Genomic DNA, 23,068 nt, shown 5'->3' on the forward strand with positions numbered 1-23,068 from the left:
CTACGGCATACTCGTGTAATTTCCACGGTTCTCTGTTTGGTACTTTAATCCAAAAATAGCCGCAAGTCTGCCTCTAGTCTCTAGTGCCACTAGCGACTAGCGGTCGTGTGGTAATTGTGTAAGAGTGGAACTTGTCCTTTGTATTCACAAAATTTGAACTGATGGACTGAATGACAGATTGTCAAAATGACAATAACGATAACAAAACGAGGTTATTGGTGCTTAAGGGTAGTTTACACTTCATGTCAGGGCCTTGAAAGTGACGGACGAAATTTTTTGGCCGCAATAGTACGATGGGCCGAACTGAAATTGATTTATAAAATACTAATCTAATATCCTACCAAATTTCACTTAAAAATTCCTACTTAAAAGCTCATTAACAGACCCTAAACTTTTTAGCATGTAAATCCCTATGGCCAGCGTTAAAAAAAAGGCACTGTATAGTGTACAGGTGGCATGCGTTGGAATTTGCACTCGAGCTAATGCAATCAAGGTGAACTAAAAGGACTTCTATCTTCATTTTGGATAGGATTCTTGTTCAGAATACAGGACTATGAAATTTTACTAACAATAGCTATCTTATAAACAGTGTTCGGACGGATTTAGGCGATTTAAGTAGTGGGGGACGATTTCATGAACGTGCGGCACAGTACTTGCAGGGCGTCGGGCCCAATGTAATTTCACGATTTAATAATGGTTTGTCGGTTTTTTGAAGTAGTACAAGACTCGACAGATTACCTGGCGTCTTATGGTTTGAATATTGTATCCATTATTATTTGATAATTTATTTTTTACTTTACAACCTTATCGAATTTTATTCAAATAAATTCGCTAAACACTTGGGACGCCACCGGACATTGCTTCCGTCTCACGCTGAATAAAAACGCAACAAAACCTCGGCAAAAACCATACAGTCGACCTGTTCAGCAATAAACACCATCGCAAGTCGTTTTAACTAGCATTATTCCGTGCGCTGATTGTATTTATAATATGAAACCACATCAATTGTGAGCGATTAGTACTTGGGCTACTTGGTTAGCGTTTTTGCATGCAATTACATTAGGAACTGATTCTCCGCTTCCTACCTAACGCCTATTTGAATCCGATCTCTGCTTATAAAATAGGATACACATAATTACTTTGACTTGGTCACCTGATATACACTGCTCAAAAAAATTAGGGGAACACTTTTTTCGAAACCTATAACTTTTTAAATAATAGTTCTAGGCAAATCAAATTTGGTATACTTCAACGGCATATATTTAACTAAAGAAAATTACAAAAGCAATTTTACAACTCTTAGTTACTTCTAAGTTATACTTAAAAATGTAAATTAATAACGCAAAACAAAATGGAAACGACTATCATAGTATCGAGATAGTCGGGTTTTCTCTGGATTGGTAAGGTTTAATACTGTGTATGCCCTCTACGAGTACGAATCACTTCCTCACACCTGCGTGGCATGCTTCGCACTAGTCTGCGAAGAGATTCTTGGGGTATGCTTTCCCATTCCTCAATCAGGGCTTGTGTCAGTTCCTGTATGGTTAGTGGTGGATTACGGCGCTTGCGAACACGTCGGTCAAGCTGATCCCACACGTGTTCAATAGGATTCAGGTCAGGACTTAACGCCGGCCATTCCATGACCTGAATTCCACGTTCTTGTAAAAAGTTTCTGGTGATGCCGGCGGTATGTGGCTTTGCATTGTCCTGCATTAGGATGAAATTTTGACCGACGCCATATGCAGCAGGCACCACATGGTCCTCCAAGATATTTTCATATATAATATACCAAGGGACAGATATATTGCTGGAAATTTTTTCTAGCAGTCCTCCTTGGACTGCAAGAAAAAATGTCTGGCAATATATATCTGTCCCGAGGTATATTCGGAAGAGAATCGCCCGAAAAAATTACAATTACGTCGGAAATTTTCCCTAAGGAAATTTTCCACTTAATTAAATTGTGATTGGTTGCTATTCAAACAATGCGGAGTTGTGATTTGTCAATATAAATCATGTGACATTTGAGGGCGATTCTCGATGTAATTCATGGCATTTAGTCTACCAGGAACACCAATAAGATCAATTCTGTTGTCTATACTGATTCCAGCCCAAACCATCACAGATCCACGACCAAATCTATCCACTTCCTGTATAGTAGCGGCTCTGTAGCGTTCATCAGGACGTCTATATACACGTACTCGACCGTCGCAACGAGTTAAACGAAATCTGGACTCGTCTGTAAACAGTACAGGCGTCCAGTGACGAAGTTGCCAATCTCTGTGATCCAGAGCAAACCTCATTCGCGCTGCTTTGTGATGCTGCGTAAGGCGTGGTGCGTGGACAGGTCTTCTTGGTTTCAAATTCGCTTCTTTTAATCTGTTTCTAACAGTTTGATCAGAAATTTCTATTCCATGTGCTCGTCTTAGGTCGTTTAGGAGGTCTCGTGCTGTGGCAGTACGCTTACGTAGAGAGGAAAGGACAAGAAATCGGTCTTGATTTTGAGTAGTTTTTCGATTTAGACCTTGTGCAGCTCTTCTAACATATTGGTCCCTGCTAACGTGTCGAATAGAGTGGCCGTGCTGAATAAGGGCGACAGCACGAGCAACTTGCACTTCACAAGATGCCTCATTTTACTTCTAATCACGCTTCTAATCAACGAAAATTTATTTGTCATCTTTAGTAGGATTTCATACGTAAATTCAAAGCATACTTGACATTCTTTCCATTTTGTTTTGCGTTATTAATTTACATTTTTAAGTGTAACTTAGAAGTAACTAAGAGTTGTAAAATTGTTTTTGAATTTTTTTTTAGTTAAATATATGCCCTTAAAGCATACCAAATTTGATTTGCCTAGAACTATTATTTAAAAAGATACAGGTTTTGAAAAAAGTGTTCCCCTAATTTTTTTGAGCAGTGTACTTTGACTGAAGTAAAGTTGCAATACGAGAATTAGAAAAATCTTTCAGTGATGATTAACTGTCAGCTAACAATAACAAAATAGTGAGTGACAGTGAGTGATCACAAAACTTCAAAACTAGTAACTTTTTTTAAAGGTTGGCGAAGCAACGTTGTCAGACGTTAGTGGGCCATTCCACAGACCACTTTCTGAAGTCAGTGTCACGGCCTGTTAAAATAGAGACCGCCTTGGTACTATCGCGGTCAAAATACTTTGGTCGTCACTTTTTGACACTTCAAATGTAAATCAAGTATTAATGTCAATATACATGACAATTTTAAATTATTCTTGTCAAAAATATGGCACCTTCAGTTTTTGATAAATATAGAATCGTCTTACTTGCTTCTGAAGGTTGTTTAAACCGCGACCACGTTGATCTTTTGCTTTTGAACCCTGCCTCCGCAGCTGGGATTTACCCCACCCGTATGACACTGATAGATTAAAATAATTTTGACAGTAGTAAAAAATAAGGTTAAACATCCTAATCCTTTTAATTGACAGACAATGACGGCCAAAATTTTTTGGCCGACATAGTACTCATATTTTCAACTCGATTAATGACAAAATCAATGTTTAATTCGGAACTACACGGTCAAAGTACGCCAACGGGAGGTTAGAGATGGAGGTAACAAACTCTCGGCCGCGAGGGGACTCAGAAGAATTATCTGAATAATCTTGAGATCAACCGACGTTTATAGATATTCGGGGTATTAATGAACGTCAGACTATTTCGCCGACCAAGCAAGAGTGACAGAGCGTCTCGGGGTCGTACGATTAGCATCACTAAACCGCAGAAGCAAAGATTTAGATCCACCGTCCCCAACCAACCGTTTCCCGACAAAACCCCGAAGTCCCTATAACCTCGACGGGGGCTTCACGTCAACATCCCGGAGCCGCATAAGCGAAGACTTAGGTCCGCCTCCGCTAACGGCTCTACATAACCGTCGCCCCCACAGAAATTTGACTAAACAACCCCCCGACCTCCTGAATGTCACCTAGCCCCCATAGGATCGCACTTACAACATTTTAACTTTAACTCATCCGAAATTCAAACGGTGCTTAACAACAAAAAATAGGAAAACCCGAGTTGAATTCAATAGAACACAGCGTACCATTAGACAATGATAAATTCAACAAAACAAAACGCAACATTAAACAATGATAAAAAAGAGGACAAAGCGCAACATTAAACAGTGATCAAATAAAAGAGAACCAAGCGCGAAGTTAAACAATGATCAAATAAAAGAGAACAAAGCACAAAGTGAAACAACGATAAACTAAAAACGCTTTAAATGGCACAAATATCGGTAAGCAACATAAATAACGAATACAATAATCGCTGGCAATACTAAACAAACAAACAAAAATGGCGGGTCGAGTGCCGTTAGACGGCTACTAATTTTCGAAATTAACGGATTGCCTGAAAATTGAACCTCCCGGGAAAAAAACTTAGGGGTAACGCTTAAAATTAACAAATAGGCGCTTCTCGAAAGAAACAGCATGCAACAAAATTATATCTACAACACACCCTTACCACGTGGTCCTGGTCCCAAAAAAAAAAATCAAAAAGACAACGAACGTGGGATAAATTACCCGGGTGAATTAAAAAAACGTCGGATTCCTCACGGGGACACAAAATATCTACTCGGGACGGTATTGATTTTAGAGTGAAATGTTCTTTTGTTATTAAAGTATACAGCTGCAGCTTCACATCTACTTTTGTAGGAACTTCTCTGGACAAAATTGCATTGTTTCCCACCAATAAATTTAACATGTACCGAATTATAGCGCTCACAGTAATTATTGTTAACGTTAAAACTTTGCACATTTTTAATTAGCACGGTATTTATCAAACGCATTACAAAACCAAATTAAAGCATTGACTCTTACGACAAAAAAATTAAACAAGATTAACAATTCAAAATGTAATGTTAAGAAGTGAACAGAGGGGAAATGAAGTGATCCAAAATGATACGCTGAAGGCGCTTAACCACTAGTAAAATTTACAAAAAGTGCCGGTACTACCAGGCTACATTCAAGGTTTAACAATTCAATGAAATTAAAATGAAACTTCCCTTACACCGGGCCTGAGGCTTGGAATCCAATGAGAGTCCCGGGAAGAGTGAGCTGGAGGAAGGTCCTCCGAGTCCCTCTTCCGCCGGTGGTCTATCACGCCGTCCGTATCCTCGGAAAGTCCTCGGGGTCCTTCCTCCCCTCGACCCTTCCTAGGAATAAGCGTAAGTAAGTCAGAGTTAGCCCCGGTGTAAAAAAAGGATAATGAAATGTGATAAAGATAAAAAACCTCCGAGAGCCAGCTGGCGCATCGTTTCTGGCGAGGTCACTTCAGGTCTGATAACGTGAAACTACGTAAAAGAAATGAGCCAAAATGGCGGACTGAAAAAGAAAGACGCTGAAGGACCTTGCTAGATAAGAGTTGCTCCTGGACTCGGGTTCCTCGGCCAGGGACCGTCCGGAGTGAGGTCCTGTTCTCTGGTGGGATCCTGGGGGATGACGCCGGCCCAACAGGGTGGCGAAAATGATCCGCTGACGCGTAGGGTCGATGACCCTCGTGAAGGAAGCCTATATCCGCCGCAACGTACGGTTGGAGTTCCTCTTGGACGATTTCCAAGCCGCTTCGGTCCTCCTCCACGGGTTCGCCAGCACCTGTTGCACTGAGAAAACACCCCCTAATCTCCCCCTTTCACGAGTACTCGTCGAGAACCTCTAACATGGCGTCTGTTCCACCTTTATATCTTCTCCCCTCCTCTCGCAAATTTGTCGCGGCTGGCACCGGAAGTCGGGGTCCGAGAGCCCGTTCTGGAACGTTCTCGAACCTTCTCGCATTTACGATTTACCGCGAAATTTAAATCGTAACAGTACAGTTGGCTTCAAAAAAAACGGGAAATGAAATTTAACCTAATGTGAATTGGAAATTTAATTTGTCAATTTATGTCAATTTGTGTCTGTTTGACAGTAGTATTAATGACACATAAGTGCAGTTTTTTTAACCTACATTCTAAAAGGCCGTTTCAAACTATAAAAATTTAATAAAATCTGACAGAACTTTTTCTGACAGTTCCCGTTTTTTTTTGAAGCCAACCGTACCTATGTCTAATGTAGTCATCATATTGTACAGTGGCTCCCATTAATTTGGAAACACCAAGATTTTTCTATTGTAAATTGTTTGTCACTTTGACAATGTTATTGACATACGGTGTGATCAAGAATGACTGAATCTGTTGGTAACAATGAAATTTACCAAATTTGAAATTTATAGTATTGCCATTATAACTTTTTATCTGCTCCGCCCACTAAAATTGACAAATCAGAATCAAACCCAGATTCAATCTGTACAACTTTTCATCACATTTGCCACGTAAAAAAGTTAAGGTTAGAATTTTGCTGTCAAGTCCACAATTATTGTTTTAGGTTCTAAAAAATAAAATGTCATTAAGACAATTCGAATGTCAGAAATTTTTACTGTGTAAATCAGATCGTCTTAACAACCTATCTGATTGGTAACTAAGAAAATGAAATGGGCGGGGCAGATAAAATGTTACGTTGTCCTTAGTATAGCATGAAAGGTCCTTTTTTGTAATAATATAAACGTAACTGACATAACCAAAAATGTTTTCAATGTCGTCTCAAGTTAAAAAATCGTGCCAGTGCCAATTAGAAGACAAAAAACACCAGTACTTTTCAATTGTTTCATTGCCAACAGACTCAGTCATTGTTGATCACGCCGTATCAGTTTCGGCTACGACAGTCTGTTGAATGCGCTCAACGATGACATGGGTGACATGAGTTCATGACATAACGCTTACACTATCAAATATTAGAAATATCCAGTAAACTAGATTAGGCCGGTGTTTCCAAATTAATGGCCGCCAGTGTACGTATAGTTATAATTTATAAAAACGAAAATATTGATAATATTTGATAATAATTTATTATTTGAATTTTAGAATTACTACATTATAGAAGCCAAAAGTAGAAAAATTGTAAATTAATTTTCGTTTTATAAGACCCATCGTAGCAGATGTTCTTACAAACCTATTAAACGAATATAGGTACTTGGCTCCATGCACTGGAAGGCTTTGTTGAAAACCTTCAACAATTATGTCGGACTCCATTGCATTTGGAGAGCCCGACCAATTTTTGAAGCAAGTATGGGTGTGTCAATTTGCCTTTTTTCCGCCAATGTACAAAGCAAACAGAAGATGTTTCGTACCTACACCAATAAACAAAACTTTTCCCGTATGGAACCTTATTATACAGTGAGCGGCAAAAGTATGGAATAAATTCATTAAAAATTAAACAAAAATTTTTTTCAAAAAAATCTTTGGACAGGTCAATTTTAGTTTATAAAAGTACATATTTTAATACAAAATAAAATTCCAAGCAGTCATTTGTTTTCGAGTTATAACGTCATCGATAGTTTTTTTAAATGGAAACCCCCTAATTTTTTTCTTGATTCTGATAGCCCTTTTAATTGTCTAAACGCAAGTATAAAAATTTTGTTACCTTACATAAGGAAATTTTTGAGAAAAAAAAAAAATTTAAAAAAATAGTATATTAAAGTATGAGTGGATAACAAGGTCTTTAAAACACGCGCGAGTTTTCGGGCACGACGGCGTAGCCGGAGTGCTCGAAATAGAGCAAGTGTTTTAAAGACCAGTTTTCCACGAATAATTTACGCTATTGTTTATTATACCTGAAATACTGGAAATAAACTAAAAACTTAGAAATAATTTTTGTCGTGATAAATCGAGAGAGCATAATAATAAATTTTAATTTTGCTTTACACTATCCCACCTCCACCCGGCGGCACGGCAATTTTGTCGGAGTACATACACTATTACGGATATTACTATCAAGTAATAGTGCAGTGCTTATCAACATAATTACCGGCGTCTCGCCTCCGCATTTTGACTTTGTTGTGTATTATGTTCTGTGTCAATGTTAAGGAACTTCCTCACGATGTGACATGAGTATAATAATATACCTTTTTGAATTTCAACTACCAATGTGTTATTTAAATCCAGAATTTTTAAATTTTTAAAAAGAGATTGCGGTACTATTCCCGTTGCTGAAATTACAAGTGGTAAAATCGAAATTTTTTCTAAACACCAAAGATTTCTCATAGCGACGGACAGCTCTAAATATTTATTAATTTTTGTGTTATATGTCTGTGTTATATTATGTGAATTTGGAACAGCTATATCTAAAAGATATGCTTGCTTTTGTTGTTTATTTAAAATTATAATGTCTGGTCTGTTATGCTGAATGTGAATGTCAGTTAAAATTGTTCTATCAAAATATAACTTGTAACTGTCATTTTCCAAACAACTTTCTGGTGTATAACTATAATGTGGTTGTGTATTCTTTAATAAATTGAATTTAACAGCTAAATTCATGTGTATAATTTTAGCGAATATATCGTGACGTTTTTTATATTCGCTTTGAGCCAAAACGGTGCAAGAAGAAATGATGTGTTCAATTGTTTCCCCTTCAGTTCCGCAAATCCTACATTTATCAATTATCGATTGTAAACCGCATATGTGTTTTTTTATAATTTATTACACGATCTTGTATTGCAAATATAAAACCTTCCGTCTCAGGGTGAATGTTTGATTTCTTAAGCCATGCATGAGAGGCCTGAATATTAATTAATTTCTGGTTGTTCCAGTTCTTAAAAAGTATCTCCCATGTAAAGACTTCTGTTTTAAATTTGCTATTGTGTCAGGTATATTTGGCTTAACAATGTCTGAAATTATATTATCACTTAAATTTAAAGGTGTGTAGCCTTTATCGGCTGAAACCAAAGCATTGAAAAAGGTGTTATCACGAGCTCTATTGAGGAAATAATTTTTTAGTGAAGCAATTTGATTTTTTAGCAGTATTTCTAGATTTGAAAAACCCCTACCACCGTTTTCGCGTGGTAAATTAAATCTTTCAATAGCAGATTTAGGATGGTGTTTACTAAATTTGGTAAAAAGAACTCTAGTTTTAATGTTTATGTTCTGTAAATTAGTTTTGGACCATTTTATAACACCGAAAGAATAGGTCAGTAATGGAACAGCATATGTATTAACTGCTTTAATTAAATTATTACCGTTTAATTTTGATTTTAAAATAGATTTAATTCTTAAATAAAATTGCTTTTCTAAATTTTCTTTTATAATTGAGTGTTGAATATGATTTGATTGATTAATACCTAAATATTTATAAAATTCTCCTTTATTTAAATTTTTAATGATTTCTCCTTCTTGAGTTATATATTCTAAATGTTCGTAATGACCGCGACATATTGATTGCATTTTACACTTATCAATACCAAAACTCATCCCAATATCATTTGAGAAATTTTCAGTTATTGTTAGTAAAGATAAAATGTGATTCTTTTTTGATGCATAAAGTTTTATGTCATCCATATAAAGAAGGTGATTTAATTTGGATAGTGTGGTATTATTAAGTCTAATATTGAAACCATATCCAGTGCTATTTAATAGATTTGTCAAAGGATTAATGGCTAGACAAAACCATAAAGGACTTAAAGAATCTCCTTGATAAATTCCCCGTTTAATTTGAATAGGCTCGGATTTTAATTTATTATTGTTTATTGATAAATTTAAAGTAGTTCTCCAAAATGTCATAACATGAGATAAAAAGTTAATCAAATCTAAATTAATTTTATAAATTTTAAGAATTTTAATTAACCATGAATGTGGTACTGAATCATAGGCTTTTTTGTAGTCTATGAATGCGGTATAAATATTTCTATTATTTTTTCTAGCTTGTTCCATTATTACCGTATCTATTATGAGTTGTTCTTTACAACCAAAACACTCTTTAACACAACCTTTTTGTTCTTCATTAAGTATATTTAATTTTTGACAATGGTCGTAAATTATTACTTTAATGCAAGATGTCATAATTTTATAAATTGTAGGTAGACATGTGATTGGCCTATATTTTGATGGATTCTTAGTATCGGAATCTTTTGGTTTCAGATATGTTATACCATGGGCCAAAAACTCTGGAAATGTGTTAGGTTCCCTAATAAATCCGTTAAAGTGATCAAGTAAGCATTTATGAATACAAGTAAATTTTTTTAACCAAAAGTTATGAATTTGGTCACCTCCAGGGGATTTCCAATTATGTGAACTATTAATATTTTTAACTAAAATTTCCAGGCTAATTTGAATATGATGTCGATTATTACTATCTGGTATATCATTTTCTAAATGAGGAATCCATTCTGCCTGATTATTAAATTGAACTTCATTTGACCATATGTTTGACCAGAATTCTTTAATTTCGTTTATATTTGGTGTACCATTATTAGTTTGAGTTTTATTATCTGTTAAATTTTTGTAAAACAACTTCTCATTATTTCTAAATAGTTTGTTTTCAAATTTCCGTTGTTTATTATTTTTATATCTTTTGAGTCGTTTAGAATAAATATTTAACTTCTATAATAAAGTGTCTTTGATTTCTATTAATGTTTTATTATATTCATTATATTTTAAACAATGTATTCGGTTGTTATTTAAAATGGATTGAATACAATTATTTAGATGATTAGAATTTATACCCTTTAAATATTGAGTTATTCTACCTAAATCTCGTCTGATATTATTAATACGTTTATTTAGTCTTTGTTCCCATTTTGGTAATTCTTTCGTTTTTATATTATTTGTCTGGCCAATTTCTTTTGATCCATTTAATCTGATAATTGTTAAAGCTCCACTATATATAATACTGTGTAATTTTTTAAAACTTGTCGTGTTATTTACAAATTTAGGTAAAATGAATTGATTTAAAATTTCAATCATTGCAAAGAATTTTTTGGAGCTTTGTTGTTTAGGTAATAGTGGTCTATTAAATGGTTCTATATGTTCAAATTCGTTCAGAGTTCTATTAAATTCATCTTCAATTTGTTCTTTAAAATTTTGATGGTAGTAAAAATTTTTATTAATAACATGTATATCATTATAACTCAAGTCTAAATTATGTATGTCTGTTTGTATGGTGTTTGGTGAATCGAGAATTGGACAGAAAGAGTCATTATGATTAGATAAACTTTGTAAACTTTGCGGTTCAACAGAATTTTGGAGTAAATTATTAGAAACTTCATTATTGTCAGAATAATTAATTGACAATTCTAACTTTACATCATTTTTGATCTTTTCTAAAATTGCCGAAGGGATATAGTTTTTCTTCATAATGGCTCTCCTCTGGTCAGCTAAATTTTGAATAGTAACAGGAAACTGGGGGTACTTACTTTGGAACGCTTTAAATAAATCAAGCCTGTAAGTACTCACAACATCCTGTAGTTTCGTGATCCGAAAATATTCCCGTATAATGAAAATATTCATTTCCATAGTCCATTTTTTGCGTTTTCTAACTTCCGTAGCACCATTGGATTGCAGTGAAGCACTTGCAACAACATTTGGCGCGTTTTTTAATAAAAACGCGCTCTCTAATGAGAGCGAATTTATTGACATTTAGACAGTTGTCACGGCTACTATAGTTACGAGAATTGTTTACGTTTTTCTCGCGTCCACATCCACGTCTACGTCCGTCGCAAAAATCGAGGAAAATGGGTGAAAAAGAGATTTCACCTGATATACAAGCATTGGCCGAACAAGCGGAATCAAGAATAATACCGGCGAAGTCAAAAGACGCATACATCAAGGAATATGAAAAGTTTGTAAAGTGGATGGAACTGAAAAAAGCCAAAAATGTAGATGAAACGTTGATGCTTGCTTATATGATGGAAATGGTAAGTTGATAAACAGATTAAATCGTAAATTTTATACTTATTTGACTTTTTTTTTCAGTCTAAGGGCCGGTTGCACCAACGTAAGTTAAATTTAACTATAGATTATTATTCGAAAACATTGTTATAACAATAGGTAACTAAAGTAACGAAACATTTTAACCTACAGTTAACTTTAACTGGCGTTGGTGCAACCGGCCCTATGACATATAAATGTTCAACGGTATGGTGTATTCATTCAAAATTGCAGGCAATGTTAAGATTAAAAAGTGGGATAGACATATCAAAATATAATAAGCTACATGCATTTATGAAAAGTTTGAACAAGGGGCACGAGCCAAAAAAGTCTTGAGTGTTTACGGACGAAGATTTACGAAAATTTTTCATTGATGCTCCTGACGCTAGCTTCTTGTTTTTAAAGGTGTGTATGAATTTTCTCTAAAAAAAGTCAGATAATGCTTTCAATTTTCAGGTTGTCACCATTTGTGGAATTTTTGGTTCGTGTAGGAGACAAGAAATGTGTGATTTGCGAATGTCTGATGTTAAAGAAGAAGGTTCTATGTTGGTGGTCAACATTCGTCCGTTAAAAACGGACAAAGGCCGGAAATTCGTTATTGTAGATGATGACGGTGGCATACCATACGTTCAGTTGTTTAAAAAGTATCTTTCTCTTCGCCCAAGCAGTGTTAACACCGACAGAGTATTTTTAAAATATGAATCTGGCAGATGTATTCGCCAAGTTGTAGGAATTAATACTTTCGGAAAATGTCCCTCTCTAGTAGCGCGTTTCTTAAAGCTGCCAGACCCTGACAAATACACTGGTCATGCATTTAGGTAGTTTACAGTCATTCTATAAATAAATTAAAGATTAACAATGGTATTTTTTCAAGCGGACGTCTGCTACAATTATGGCAAATGGCGGAATGGTCATAGATAAACTTAAGCGTCAAGTTGGTTAATGGTTGGAAGTCTTCTACAGTAGCAGCGAGTTATATTGAAGAATCCATCACAAACAGGACGAAGGTATCAAAACTCATCGCTGGAATGGTCAGTGGTGAAAATACTAGTGTCTCAGTTGCTGCTAAGGGGGAAATAAACTACGTGTCTAGACCATCTACATCACATAATGTTACTGAAAGCCAGAAGACAAAATTTGGAGCTAATCAGATTCAGATATCTAATAATGAAAATTGTACCTTGAATTTCTACCTTAATTAGTTATGTTGTTATTTCAATAATTTATTTTCAATAAAGATAGCGATGAAGTTATAATGTTACCTATATACCTTGTTTCCTTGACAACCTTTAAAGCTCGGCGTGCTTGAATCGCCTGTTTTCGCACGCTCAGGCATGCTTAAAACGGCGATTCTGATGCAGGTATAATAAAAATATAGTATATAACGGTATTAGGCCGATATGGGTTATGTAACAGACGAGGTTGAGATATTGTAAAATCGAGGCAGAGCCGAGATTTTATAATCAACCGAGTCTGTTATATCCATATCGGCCGTATGTTGTTTTATAGTTTTCTTTATATCAATAATACTTAACATTTAACGATGATTTATTTGTAAGACTGACATTTCTCTTTACTTCAAAAATTAAATTTAGTTGTCATCTGTGCCGTAACCGTAGCAACGGTAGCAAAAATAACGGCCTCGGTCTGATAATTTTGAATAACGGCCTAGTCTGTTATGGGTATCATATCAATCAAGCATTGAGTACTGATAAATCCTAATAACAGTATGGTATAAAGAAAAAATTTTTTTTCACTACTAGTCTCAGAAGGCGTCATTATTGACTCTCGAACCAAGGTCAATAATGAACAGCCGTCACCTAGCAACGAAAGATTTTCTTTGATTTTATTGGTTAATGTAGACAGACGATTTTCAATTTTCATAGCAACCGTTGAAAAATGAGAACTCGGATCGTCGCATCGGACAAACAAATTTAATTAATAATTATTATTAGAAAGGGTTTTAACGGATCTAGTAGTGAAAAAAATAATATACAGGGTGTCCCCAAAAAAGAAGACGAGTCCATAACTCCATTATTTATCGGAAGATTTTAATTATCTGTACATCAAATTAAATGGTTGTTAATAGGCTACACAACGGCCTAATAAATTCAAGTATAGCCCCATGGGCTTCAAGAGTAAACTGTCAAAATATTTTTTTTCAAATGACATTACATATTTTTTTTTTGTAATTCTGATAGAGATTTTCATTTTGAAAACAACAATGTATCACAAGTATACCAAAAATTTACCAAAAAAAAAGTGAAAAAACGCTACTGTCGTCTATGTTCCATTTTGCGCTAAACATTGGCGGCATATCTGCGCAATCCCACATGTTATTATTTGTCATTTGTTTTTCCAGCTACCTTAATTTGGTTATTACATTGTAACGCAATGCATTTTGATAGCTTTTCGCTTGGTGCTCGTCATTTGTTTCAAAAGTTAGTGTTATTTTTTTTTATGTGAAGTTATACTTGTGATACATTGTTGTTTTCAGAATTAAGATCTCTATCAGAATTACTAAAAAAAAGTATGTAATCCCATTTGAAAAAAAATTTTTGACAGTTTATTCTTGAAGCCCTTGGAGCTATACGTGAATTTATTAAGCCGTTTTGTAGTCTATTAACAACCATTTAATTTGGTGTATAGATAATTAAAATCGTCCGATAAATAAGGGAGCTATGGACTCGTCTTTTTTTTTGGGGACACTCTGTATATACCACGCTAGAGAAGACAATTTTAAGCCTCGCTTCTTTATTTCCCTCGAAGCTTCGCTTCTCGGGGAATAAACTACCTCGGCTTAAAAAAATGTCTTCTCTACCTTGGCGTATAACATACTATTGTTCGACACTGTCAGAATTTGAGAATGTTCTCCTATATGAACGGATTTTGATAAATGTCACAACTTGTCAAAACGAAACGTCAAGCTAATTTTAAAGGTTTTAAGCGATTTGGAGCCTTTAAGGGGCTCGTCGAACAAAAAAACGTTGTATTCAACTCGTTCGTGTATAAATTGGGCCTTTTTTGGCACTCGTGGGCCTTTAAAACGCTCGTTTCACTCGCGTTTTAAAATGGCCCACGCGTGCCAAAAAAGGCCCAATTTACACACAAACTCGTCAAATAAACTACTATTATAACGATCAAAAACAAGTCATGTATTTTTATAAACGAAAATTGACCTGTATCAAAGATTTTTTTGAAAAAAATTTTGTTTAATTTTTAGGGAATTTATTCCATACTTTTGCCGCTCATTGTAGAAGCCTATAAAGAACCACAAGATTAAAAATAGAAAAACCTTGACATTCTAAATAATTTCCCATTCCCGACAAAGAGCTATAATTACATTTATAGGACCGTTTAGCCCACGATCCGTCAGCAACTACCGTTAAATAAGGGACCCCGTTTTCGTCTACATCTCCTCTTTCTATGGCGAGTTGTTTCTCTTCATCAATCGTTTCCTTCATTTCCTCTAGAGCTCTCTCACCAATTACCTTCTGGAGGCGTGCCTCTATTTTAAAATACGTTTTTGAAGCCATAGAAGGCATATTCAACACGGCATAGCGCTCTTCCATTTGGGAAAAGCTTTGTCCGGTACCTTTGTTTCCTAGTACCTTGAGACCATATTGAAATGAATAAGCACACTAACAAATTTTACAACAGGTAACTCATAGTGGCTGTGTTGACATCCATATAAGATTCGTCTTTAGGCTCAGAAAAAAGTTTTTCTACCTTGTGGCACATATCACATTTGAACACCAACTCAAAACAACTTCCACGTCTAATTTCTTTTTGAAAACTCATGTTCTTTCCACTACAACGAAATAAACCTTCTGAATGGTGTCCAAATGTTTTAACTGTTCCACATGGAAAGCAACGTCGAAAATCCTTCTGCCTTCAATTGTAGCAGAAACATCATGATCCGATTCTACTATTTCTGTATCATATGGCAAATCTAATAGTTCATTATCATTACTAAGGAGAGCTAAATTGTTATTTAAATTGTTATAATAACTTTTCCATCATACCTATTTTGAGAAGTAATACTTTCAACTTCTTCTTTTTTAGATTGAGAATCATTACTATTGTCTTGATTATTTTTTCATGTTTATAACTTCCAATAGTTCATCTGTTAAAATAATATAGTTTAATGAAGTTGGTCATGAAATATTAGTATGTGCTTTAGAAAATATAAAAATAGCTGAGAGCTGCGTCTCTAGAATAAATAAGTTTGTTTTTGAGCTTGTCAGAAAAATCACAATAAATGTAATCAGTTTCCTTAAAAAGATGTTAAAGTGATTCATAAAGAACACGAAATATTGTTTTCATTAAGAGAAAACCCTCAATACAAGAGAAAAACCTCAATATCATCAGCATTTTTGATCACATGTTCAAATCTGTCCAGTTGTGATACAAATAACTATTATTCCACTACGATCGAGACTACGATTCACGAGGGATCTTTGCGAGGACACGACGGCATGAGGCCCCTCTTGCGTCGTCCCTTCACCTAGCCTGAGTGAGGGTAAGTGGGTAAACAAAGTTTGAGCGTGCAATTTCGGGCTGCAGAGTGTTACAAAATTCCGTCTCATTACTTTATTTGCTCATCATTTGACAAAAATGATACATAGATATCTTCGTAAAAGATGAGAGATGGTACCGACGGTGTTATTATTTGAAAAAAAAGCATCATAAATCAACAATATTATACCGTGAAAGTGACCATTTTCACCAACTTTGTATTTTTTTTTTCAAATAAACTAATTTCAAAGCGCAAAAAAAAACACCGTCGGTACCTCGCGTAAACTTTTGTCTGTGTCCACAAAAAAATTGGCTGCTGTAGGTGGAATAATAAGGCCACTAGGCGGTATTTTGGAAAGGGTATTAATATAATGTTTACCAAATTAAATTATACACCCCTAGCGCTGTCCTCCAAAAAATTAAATTAACATCAAAAATTCTTAGTGGACACCAAATAATGATATTTTGGAAAATGAGAACAACGTCACCAAAATAGCAATGTTTCGTATTGTTTTACTGTTGCTTGCACTCTAAATGCTATTTGTTTACCGATTTTACTAAATGTTCACCAAATGTGGAACGCTCACGTTACGCGCCTTTACTGCAAATATAAATATTCACCTTATCCATTTATATTAAGCACTTGCTCAAAAAAACTAATTTTTTGATTAAAGAAAAGGTCACTATTTCGCAATTTCTTAGCTTTATATTCCAAATAGGCCAGTATCACACTTTCAAACACTCTTTAATTTCTTAGAGCCACACCAATTCATGAAATCCTTCTAAGCAGATTCATATTGTCTAGAAGGCTTTTCCGGGATAAGACTGCTGTTTCTAATACATCCAAAGGCAGATCATCTTCATCAATTTCGGAACTTATTTTTGTTTTTTCTTCTTTCTTTTATTAAACACCAGTAATTCACCCAAAATTGCAACCAAACCTTACAAAATTAGAAGTTACATCCTTTGTTTGACGGTTGCTATCATTCTTAGTTGGTCAGAGCATTCCAAATTTAAAACATCAAGATAATTGCAGACAAAAAATTTTTTGACTTTCCGCTAATGTGGAGTTTTAGAAAAAACGTTGGCTGATACTCGATTGCGAAATTCTTTTGCATTCTATGCCCTTATTGAGAGGACACCTAATAAAACATAGATTTTTCTTACAATTGATATACAATATAAAATTCGGGCGATCCCTCCTTACAAAGATACTGAAGGTGTAGAGTTTGCATCAAATTTTCTTCAAATAGAAATTACGAATGTTTGCCGTTTATTTTATTTATCGTGAGAAAATAATGATGCAAAAAATTGTCTTAGAAAAGTAACGTTATCGCGGAGTAAAAAAATATTTAATTTTTGCAATTTTTGTTCAAAAAGAGACGGCAATTGGGCTGGATTATTGTTTTGTAACCTTGGATACGGATAATACGAACTGGTATCAACCTAGGCATATTTTTGTACATATCTTAGCCACGCTTTGATCTGAAAATTATAAGGTAAGGAATGCGGTTGCTGTATTGAACAAAGTTAGAAGAGTTATACAGGGTGTCTCAGCTGAGACTTTCGAGCTTAATAACTCGGTTATTTTCCAAAGGATTTTTGTGAAATTTAAAATGCAGATATTTTAGACGGTGAAGAATAAAATCCCATTAATGCAGTCACCCAAGTCTTAAAAACGTAATTTTTACATGCCTTTTTAAAATGTTGAATCACTTAAGATTTACATCAAAAAATTGATCGTCAATAAAAAATGCTGTAGGGAAAAACTCGTCCTCGAAAGACGTCTGGTTTGCAAGAAAAAAGAAAAAAACTGTGTTAAACGTGGCTGCAGATGCAAAAACGTAGACGCGTTTGAAACAAACGCGCACTATCGCGGAATTTTGGTCATCCCTTTTCGCACAAACGCAGGTGACATATTTGACGTTTATTTTGCGAACCTTACAAACAATTACAAAGTTAAAGACAACATTTGGACGTAATTTATTATACTCGATGCTTTAAGCAGATTAAGAAGATTAAAATTACATTTTTTAACTTGAGGTTATTGTATTATTATTATTACTAATTGAACCTTCGCCGTCTAAAATATCTGTATTTTAAATTTCATAAAAATCCGTTGGCAAATAACCGAGGTATTAGGCTCGAAAGTCTTAGCTGAGACACCCTGTATCATCTTAAGAATTATTCAAAACTTTTTTCAACAAGTTCTTACTTGTTTCACGGCATACTCTCTGCAACGCTTTGGAGTCGGAATGCTTTAATTATGAGACACTCTGTATGAAAGGGTAATAAGAAGTCTAAATCTGGGTATCCATTTGAAATTGAATATAGTATAAAATATAGTAAACATTTAGTATTTTTGTGAGACAAAGAGTTTTTTTACTGCATAAATATAAGACACTAACAAAAATTAAAATTATCTGGTTATCATTTCAGAATTAAATATTGAATACAATTTGGTGAACATATAGCATTTTTAGGCAACAAAAGTTATTTTTAGTAGCAAATAATATAAGAAACTAGCAGGATGTCAATATCTGGTTATCGCTCTAGGATTATGTATGGTCTTAATTTTGGTGAGCATTTAGTATTTTTGGGTAACGAAAGTAATTTTTTGTATGAATAAATTTGGTAAATTTGGTAAACAGTTAAATACCACCCTTTTGGAAATGCCTAAAACAGCCGGATTTTTCTAGGTACAACCTCGCCTTAACTCTCAAACACTCCCCTAGGAACCACGATCGAGCCTACTTTCAGCTATAATATAACCAGTGGTATGATTATTATCGATGATATTATGAGTGAAATGTTCTGCTTCAATTTCACGAATTTAATATCATCGATGATTAATCATACCACGTGTTATATTCGATGAGACAATATAATGAATGAAATACAAAATTATTCATTTATTTGTCAAACTGACAAATTTATTTCAATCAAAAATCGGAACGACGAAAGTAAAAAAGATAAATTTTTTTTTGTTTTTTATTATCGCTGTGATAGTTATGCAACTAAGGACTTTACGCGGTTTCATTGGATCATTCATGAACACGTGATACATGAATTATATTGTTTCTTATACAGTGGCGTAGATAGCTTTTTGCTTTGGGGGGGGGTCCACGTATTTTTGTACAGTTGCGGCCGTTGAAAACTCAGACACTTTGACAACTCCAAACTTTTAGCTTTGTAAATGGTATTGAAAGTGACGTTTCTCAAAATGTCACTCAAACATTATCCACATTAATTTCTCTCGCAATGACTCTTATACTCACACCGTCCCTCAGTCAAACACATTTTTGCAAATCAGATAATTGCGGCATTTCAAAAGTTACGCGCGATTCTGACCTAATATGTCAAATACTGACACTGACTTTATAATCCTTGATGAAAATCCTGTTTACGCTAATCAAATTTCGGAATTTATACAGAGTGTTTAAATCTTTCCTGTCTGAGATTTCAACGGCCGCAACTGTACATGATGTGCTTTACTGGAATCTTAAAATTTAAATTTAAATATAACACAACATTTTTATTAAAACTAAACAAGTCTACAATTTTATAGTGACCATGGCTGCTGATGCCAAAACCCGAAACAGGAAAAGCAGGGAAAAATTGTCAAATGATCCGGTAAAGAGAGCTCGCTTTCTGGAAAAAGAAAGGGAGCGGGACAAGAAGAGACGACAGAAGATGAAAAGACACCGGATGAACAATCCGACGGCGTTAAAAGACTATATATGTATAATTCATTGCAGAAATGTGTATTTGCTGTAAAAAAATCAAATTTGTCCCACCCATCACAATTTTAAAAATCTGCTTCCACCTCTAATTTATGAAGAACATTGCAGCTTTTACAAGAAATTTACAAGTTTTGTGAGATCCGTCCATAATTTGCTTAATTTGGTAAAACTTTTTTCGACAAGTCCCACCCGTCACCACTCTTGTCCCACCGGTCACAATTTTAAAACTCGCTTCCAGATTTAATGTAAAAATAAATTCATTAACTAATATCGGAAAAAAAAACTAAATACCTGATCTTTATATACAGGTATGCGAATTCGATACCTTCTGCTACATTTGACTAAACAACTAAATAAATGGTAGTTAGGCCGATTTGTTTAGAATTAAGAGTGTCCCGCCCGCCACGACAAGTAAAATGCCCTATATTTTTGCGTTGAGTTTTGAAATCCAATGTGTCCTAGGTTATAAATATAAAGCTGTGGGTACACTTTTGTTTGGGTATAAGAACTTTAGAAATTCCCACACAAAATACATAAAACTTAGCCGCGAAGTTGTAAACAATTAATAAAAATGTCCCACCCGTCACCGTGGAATGCCCCATATCTCAATTTCCTAGACGGTTTTCAAGTGAGTTAATAAGGCTTGTCGGTTTGAAAAAACAGTTGCACGCAAAATATAAATCCACAAATGATAATGTTGATTATATAGAGTTCTCTCATATTAGATCTTTATGCAAGTATGAATCCAAGCAATGTTATAATAGGTATGTTAGTCAGGCTGAGGATGCTATCAATTCCGATCCGAGATCCTTTTGGAGGTTCTGGAGGAGTAGGAATGGATTGGAGGGTTATCCAACTTGTATGAAGTACAATAACAAATCATCTACTGATACAGGCGAGATAGTCAATTTATTTGCAGATTTTTTTCAAACGGTATACAAGTCGTTAGGTGAAACTTGCTACAACTGCAATATATTAAGTATGGATGAGGTCTTCAGTGGTATTTTGCCATTGAAAAATCCAGGCAGTGCTGGTCCTGACGGTATTCCAGCTCAGTTCTTTGTTCCTTGTGTTTTTGGTTTGTGTAAGCCCATACATCACCTATTTAATTTGCAATTGGCTCTGGTGTTGTTCCTGCTCTATGGAAAAATAGCTATCTCATACCTATTCACAAGTCTGGTGATAGGGGTTTGATTAACAATTACAGGGGCATTAGTATTCAGCCAACCTTAGCCAAACTCCTTGATGGTTTAATGTCAAACCAATTGAGAACTGCTTGCAAGCAAGTAATCGATAGCGTTCAACATGGCTTTCGCCAAGGTAGATCCACTTCCACCAATTTACTCATCTACCAGAACTACATAGTTGAAGCTTTGGAGAACGGTTATCAAGTGGATTCAATTTACGAAGATTTTTCCAAGGCTTTCGATAGAGTGAATCATAACATACTTATTCATAAGCTGCGTTTGATGAACTTTGATGGCATGTTTGTCAATTGGTTAGAAAGTTTTATATCTGATAGATCACAGCTAGTTAAGGTTGGTAAATGCTTATCTAATCCTATTGAAGTGAAGTCGGGTGTTCCACAGGGATCGCACTGTGGACCACTCCTATTTGATTTATTTATTAATGATATTATCCTTTGCGTGCAATTTTCAAAGCTACTCTTGTTTGCTGATGATCTGAAGATTTTCAAAAAAATATCATCGATCCAAGATTGTTTTCTTCTTCGGAGAGATTTAAATAGCATCGATGACTGGGGTGCATGTAACGACATAAAGGTTAACATTGCTAAATGCAACAAAATTTCTTTTTTCAGGACTGAAGACCCCTTTTTGTTTGATTATAAAATTGATAACTTTTCCGTAAATGTGGTTCAGGGCTGCGTGATCTGGGAGTGTTGTTTGACGCCAAACTAAGTTTTGTTCCACATATTAATTGTATTACAGCTAAAGCTTCTGGATTGCTTGGTTTAGTCAATAGAACATTGAAGGAATTCTCTGTCGAGGCCCATAAAATGGTTTACTGTCCAATCGTCAGATCGGTCTTAGAATACGCGAGTGTTGTCTGGTCACCAACATATTTAGTACATATCCATAATATTGAAAGAATTCAGAACACCTTTCTTCGTACCTGCGCGTGGAAGTTGGGATATGGGGGAGATGACTATACGTATGGAATTATTAGAGATACGTTAGCTTTGGACAGTCTGGAGACAAGGCGTTCAAGAAATGATCTGATATTTTTATTTAGGCTGTTTAATGGGTTTATTAAATCTCCTGAGTTACTTGAACTTTTTTACTTAAACTGTCCTATAAGAAAATTGAGGACTAGTCCGTTGTTGGCCACTCAATCCCATCGCACCAACTATGGTCTCTTCTCTCCGGTGGCTAGGATCACACGAGAAGTTAATTTGCATGACATCGAGCTTTTTGGCTTATCACTAAGAAATTTTAAATCTAAGCTAAATGATATTGATTCATAGCACTTTCTTTCATTAAAGCTTTAAAGCTTTTGTGTTGAGCACAATTATTTTCTGATTTTTTTTTCTCTTTTTTTTTAATATATGTAGTTGATATGAATTGTATTAATTACATTATTTTGATTTGATCAGTTTTTCTTTCTTTTTTTTTAATTATTATAACTATTTGATGTAAAGGGGGTTCCCGTAATAAAAGGTAGAATATAGCCTAAGGGAGTCCGTTTCGGCTCAGGGACGCGAGGGTCGCGGGTTCGATTCCGACCCAGGGCGAAATTTAAATAATAATAATAAAAAAAAAAAAAAAGGCCATATTCTGTCTCGTGATTCGGAAGTCACGTTAAGCCATTGGTCCCGGTCTATTGAGTTGGTCATCATGCCCCTCATTGATTTGTAAACCAGTCCTAGACTGTGTAACAAATTTTTTTTTTTTTTTTATTTTAATTCATTGTCTTAGAAATTTTTTTGATATCATGTTGTATTGATATAGCCTGTTCACGTTGGATTGAACATCAGTGGTGCAAATCGCACACATTTTGCATTAACTTTCATATGAGTTGTCATAGTAACA

At 34.8% G+C, this 23,068-nt stretch overlaps 3 long non-coding RNA genes across 4 annotated transcripts in view; 2 read left to right on the forward strand and 1 right to left on the reverse strand.

The window, feature by feature from the left end:
* The window catches only part of LOC138133993 (uncharacterized), a 237,460-nt gene that overhangs the window by 100,639 nt on the left and 113,753 nt on the right, over positions 1–23,068 (forward strand). The window lies entirely within an intron of this gene.
* LOC138132575 (uncharacterized) overlaps positions 1–23,068 on the reverse strand; it is a 118,077-nt gene that overhangs the window by 50,923 nt on the left and 44,086 nt on the right. The window lies entirely within an intron of this gene.
* On the forward strand, positions 11,496–13,497 carry LOC138134022 (uncharacterized). 2 transcript variants are annotated; one of them, XR_011160613.1, is made up of 4 exons: positions 11,496–11,744; positions 11,992–12,162; positions 12,214–12,575; positions 12,632–13,497. It is a non-coding gene; the product is annotated as an uncharacterized lncRNA (long non-coding RNA). The 2 variants fall into 2 exon arrangements; XR_011160612.1 differs by having other exon boundaries at positions 11,496–12,162.

This window comes from Tenebrio molitor, chromosome 6, assembly GCF_963966145.1.
Source record: "Tenebrio molitor chromosome 6, icTenMoli1.1, whole genome shotgun sequence".
NCBI classification, from domain to species: Eukaryota; Metazoa; Arthropoda; class Insecta; order Coleoptera; family Tenebrionidae; genus Tenebrio; species Tenebrio molitor.